The sequence below is a fragment of the Uloborus diversus genome, chromosome 4 (assembly GCF_026930045.1).
Source record: "Uloborus diversus isolate 005 chromosome 4, Udiv.v.3.1, whole genome shotgun sequence".
In the NCBI taxonomy this organism is placed as follows: Eukaryota; Metazoa; Arthropoda; class Arachnida; order Araneae; family Uloboridae; genus Uloborus; species Uloborus diversus.
In genome coordinates this window covers 187,785,865-187,791,864 of record NC_072734.1, presented here as the reverse complement: position 1 = coordinate 187,791,864, position 6,000 = coordinate 187,785,865, and positions in this window count along the sequence as shown.

Sequence of the window (6,000 nt, the reverse complement as noted above, 5' to 3'; positions counted from 1 at the left end):
AAGCATGATCTTTTATGAAGTCCGATTTGTAAATTTGTTATTTTAAGTTGTAAATATTTTGTTAATATAGTGAGTTTTTCGTTTAGATAGTATTGTACATTTTTTTAAATCAATTTCAATAACTCTCTAAGCAATTAAAGATGAAAGCGCCCAAAAAGAATCGGAAAACGGTAAGATTTTTACCTACAATTTCAATTTAAGCAATCGATTAGTACATTTTTGCGTTAATGCAAAAGGTTTACGCCATTGCGTTCACGCCATCGCTGACGTATCAGTTCCAAATGAAATAAAAGTTACTGAAAACTGTGATCAAAAACTAATTGCTAATGTGGAAATAATGCATAAATAGAAGAAAAACAGTTCAATCTCTACACCTGGAAAAAAATTATAATGAAAACACATTACGTCCGAGTGCCAAACTTATAGATAATGTTGCCATCTAGCAACCCTGCCGCCAAAGTTTTCACCAAGCCTTCCACCAGTCACATGATGTATCTATGAACCAATTTTTTCATCAGCAAGTCTGAGAAAGCTCGGTCTACTCTTATTATTAGTCTATGTGTCAAACATCAGAATATTACCAAACAGGCAATGGTTTCTTTCAAAGGCAGAAACAATTTTCACCCGTCATACCTCGACGGGCGGTTTTCTAGTATATAAATGAATAAACTCAAAGTTACCTCCCCAGGCCAGGGCTATGGAAAAACTGCACGCATATACCAACCATCTCGCTTACGCCATCAAATACTACATTTTCATGTTTATTAGGGGGATTCGACCGCCAAGTGTAAGACAATGTGAAATATTCCCCTGCGTTTTTATAGATATACAAATGAACAAAGACAAAAAAAAAATTGATCTATAGTTTGAACAAATCTAACATGGAAGCATTGTGAAGAGTACGCAACAATACGATGCTGCCAGGCTAGGTTTGCCCCAACTATAGTGATAGTACTGTAAAAGCAGCCTTCAGGAAAAAGTTTTAAAATTAATGTCGACTATATCCGCTAGCGAGCTTTTCCAAGTACGCAGTAATGAATATCAAGCAGTTGAATAGCTCAACAATTAAACAAATAAATACTGCACCTAATATTAGTAGGTCATTTTTAAAATTTAAAAGCCTTTCAATACGTTTTCAATCACAACAAAATATTACAATATGACTACCATTTTTTAAAAATTTCGTGTATTATCATATTCTTTGGAATAGACTATGTGTAAAGTAAGAAATAACAACGTCAAAACGCACAAATTACAGATTACTGCAGGCTCGTGTTTGAAAAAGGTGTTCCTTGTAACGCCGAAACACGTGTCTGCAGTAATCTCTAATTTGTACGTTTTGACGTTGTTATTTCTTACTTGACTATTCGGCAGAAAGGTATTTATTCATCTTAGACTAAGTGCGTTACTTTATAGTTTAAATATTACTAAACATGTTACGCTAAAAGCAGAGTAAATATTTCGTCATTTCACTTTGCCCCACATTCCCCTACTACTTGAACGTCAGCTGTGAGAATTGATTTTAGTATTGTATTCAGGGGTTTACACATCTTTTCTAGTTGTCCGTTCTAGTTTTAGGCAGCTCACTTTCATGATACATGTTGCACTTATGCAATGTCAGACACAAGGGGAGGGTCATGGGGGGTATGACCCCCCCCCCCCTAAATTGACGACAATAGCATCCGTCCACATTATGTTCAAACCTTTTTATGAATAGAATGTAAACGGTTTCAGTAATATTTTCAATTCATTAATTATTTACGAAAGTAAATATATGAATTTGAAATGCTACACTTCTTTTCATTGCTTATTAAATTACATTATACAGTTAATGCCCATTAGGTGGCTTTTTCCAGGCCGATTTAGGGACATTCTATGGAAAATGGTAATTCCATCCTGCACGTGACGCTTCACATATTTCATTAAAAATAATAAGTAAAAAAGGGTAAGGAACATAAATTTGTTGCTTTAGATGTCACAAACCTATGTGTGTGATTAAGCAAAAAGTTTCGACATTATATTTTAAAATTATTTCTTTTTTATGAAATATAGTAACCTTCACGTGCGGGATAAAATGACCGTTTTCAGAGCAATAGCCATTTGCATAACGTTTTTCAACGGTTTAAATTATAATGAAGTTGGAACCTAAGCTTTCAAAACAAAACCAACGATTTCTTTCGTCATTGCTATAATATTAGAGCAAAATTATTAAGTAATACAGCAGCAAACTACAAGAGGTTGACTTAAGATGTCCTACACGTGACGCATGCAAATTAATTACATTTTAAGTATAAAACCTATTTATTAAAAACTAGTGGTACCCGCACGGCTTTGTCCGTAATAGAAAAATTAAACGATCTTTTGGTTCGCCTGTATATTTACAAATAATGTATGGTGAATTTTCTCGCCAATCGGCTTGTACCCATGTTACGGTTCCACGTTATGATAATTTCGTATCTCGCCAATTGGCTTGTGCCCATGTTATGGTTCCCATTATGATAATTTCATAACTTACTCGTCCATCTTATGATAGTTTTGTTCTTTAAATTGAAATAGAAAAGGAACCACATCAATTTTTCTAAAAATCGCTTTGAGATGCACACCCCCATGCTACAAACTAACTTTGTGCCAAACTTCATGAAAATCGGCAGACCGGTTTAGGCGCTATGCGCGTCACAGACATCCTGACAGACAGAGAGACATTCAGCTTTATTATTAGTAAAGATAAAGATGATACTGTGTCAGGAAAATATCTTTGTATCAAATGTAAAGATTAAAAACGTGCTTACTCCTGCTTGATTAAAATTTTTAGAACTATAAAAAATGTTAGTGAAATTATCAAGTCGGATTGTCCCGCACGTGACGGTGGAATGCCCCTTGGTGCTTTTTATTGACACTCAAGCAGCTTAAAAAATCCTTCGTACCAAAAACCGTAGGTTTATTCATGGGGTGAGAAAAGATCATTCTTCAGTATGACCCCCTTCCCCCCCCCCTAAAATGGTAGTCTGTATCCGCGATTGCACTTACATTGTAGAATATTACATTCATTTATGGATATAAATTTACTACCTTGTTTTTATTTGAAGACCTAAAGATTCAAAGCAAAGCTGACGATTATGACCGATTACTGATGACTACCGATTAATCAGCGCAACCCTAAAATCTTACCTATATACCTTCATTCCCAAAACTAACCTCTTAATTGATCTGTCCGAAGCACTTTTCAGAAAGGAACGCAACATCTTCCTAACTAACTTTTCTTCCAAGAACAAGAAATAGTTTCATTTTATTCTTTTATCACCACTTCTTTAACTTCTTTTGATCACGGTTTCTTTTCATACCGGAAGACAGATGCGTCAGAATCAGGTAGGAGAATCGATCTCTGAATTTCTGACGCCATTTATCGTCCCCGTAATGCAGGGTAATTTAATTTTATCTCGAAATGTTTAATTTTAGGAGAAACAAACCTCCACTGTTTAAAGCAAAAGAGTTTTGTTTGTTTTCAAAACTCATTTCAAACTTTTTTCCTCTGAAGAAAGTTTGCCCGAGAAAAATGTAATTGAATTAATCTTCACATTTTTTCGTTAATTCTTAAACATTTCGTGAAATTCATGGGATGTAATGTGAATAGTATTTGAATGTTGTGACCGTTGAACTGATGGATTTTCTTCTTCGTTTATTTTTATTCATTTACTTATTTTATCTTACTTTATTTTATTTATTTAGTTTTTCTTTCATTTTAATTAAGTTTTATAGGTTTTATGAAAAACATTTGTAATACAAAATTTCAATTGATATATTTTTTAATATAAAGACATAAGCGTGCAACAAAATAAGATATATTGCGAATTTTTGAAACATAATACTAATGTATTTGGAAAAACTGAATGAAAGTAAATGTGAGAACTCAGACTGGGCTTTCTTGAGAAACTTATGTCGCTAGATACGATTATTTTTCGAAGAATTAGGAACTGTGAAAAGTCGACTATTTACAATTAAAAAAAACCTTTAAAAACGGATCACTGTTAGCCTACTTTCCCAGTAAAAATAAGAAAAAGAAGAGAAAAGCATGAAAGAAGGCTTAATGCATCTAAAAAATATCGCTAAAAACAAAAAACAAAAAGTGAAAAATGAGCAAAATAATTTAATAAATATAGAAAAATTAAAAATTGGAAAGTAGGGTATTGAGATGGAAAAAATGTGTGTCTGTCCCCGCCCCCCCCCCCCCCCCCAAAAAAAAAGTTTTTTTTTTTTTTTTTTGAGTGAGCAGTACGGATTTCAACCAAATATTTTTTTTCTCGAAGAGGACACCTCCATATTTCAATTTTTGATTTAAACATTTTTTGCTAAAAAACAAAATAATAATAACAATAATCTTTACTAATAATAAAGCTGAAAGTCTCTCTGTCCGGAGGATGTCTGTAGAATGTCTGGATCTCTGTGACGCGCATAGCGCCTAGACCGTTCGGCCGATTTTCATGAAATTTGGCACAAAGTTAGTTTGTAGCATGGGGGTGTGCACCTCGAAGCGATTTTTCGAAAATTCGATGTGGTTCTTTTTCTATTCCAATTTTAAGAACAAAATTATCATAAGATGGACGAGTAAATTACGAAATTATCATAACGTGGAACCGTAACATGGGCACAAGCCAATTGGCGAGATACGAAATTATCATAACGTGGAACCGTAACATGGGCACAAGCCAATTGGCGAGAAAATTCACCCTACATTATTTGTAAATATACAGGCGAACCAAAAGACCTTTTAATTTTTCTATTACGGGCAAAGCTGTGCGGGTACCACTAGTAATAAATAAATGAATAAATAAATAAAATAAATTTTCAGTTACATAAATAAATTCTATTGCCCAAAATGTAGAAATAGCAATAAAATCTAACTGGTATAGTAACAAAATTTAATAAAAATTTATAAAATAAATTTTTAGTTAAAAAAATATTTAGAACAGTTCAAAAAAAAAACGTAACATTAGCGCCTACGGGGAAATTCAAGGCAAATATAAATCCCAAGCTAAGAAGCTAATTTGCTTCAAACAGACTTTGTTAAAAAAAAGCTCTTTATGAAGAAGATGTATAGAAAATATCTTTTAAATTTGAACAATTTTCCATTCAATTTTGAACAGTTCAAATCCCTTAACATTAGCTCATACGGCGAAACTATAAGTCAATATAAATCCCGAACTTAAAAGAAGATTTGCTTTAAACAAATTTTGTTGGAAATAGTTCTTGATGACCAACTCCCGACTCCGACTCCTAGAATTTTAGAACCGTTGACTCCAACTCAGAATCCTGTACCCGAAAATTGATCGGACTTCGACACCCCGACTCTGGCTTTGTAGCTTTTGCAAAAATTTAGACTCTGAGGAAAAATGACTGACTCTGACTCTTAGAATTTTTTTGTCCCCGACTCCGCAAACATTGGCAGAGCTGCAGACTTTGAGAGAGAGTGACCGATTCCGACTCCTTAAATCAAAAATTTTCAACTACCGATTCTGACTTTTTAACCCCAAACTAAAATTGACTCCGACTCCGCAGCAGAGCCCAATTTCCCAATAGGCAGAGTAGGCAGCTGCCTAGGGCGGCAAATTTTTCAGGGGCGGTAAATTTTGCTTCAATCTCATTTTTTACATAATTATTCTTGAAAATAAAACATCAGTTCTTTTACAATTTTTCCCAAAACAGCGACATAACTGATCCAGCGGACTTTACCGTAATTGTCGAAACCACAGAAAATGCGGTGTGACATACTTCCGGTAATAGGTAATCAGTTTCAGTTTTAGCGTGCGGCAGGGACGGAGTACATCTCCTACAGAAAACATGCATTTTGATCTATCTACACCTTCCAAGAATTTCTTTTTCTTAAGGGGTCTAAGGACCCTTAACCTTCAAAATTTTCGATTTTTTGAAAAAAAAAATATGTTATGCATAGTTTAATTTTGAACAATTTGATACCTTATTTATTACCATACGCCACAAACTTTT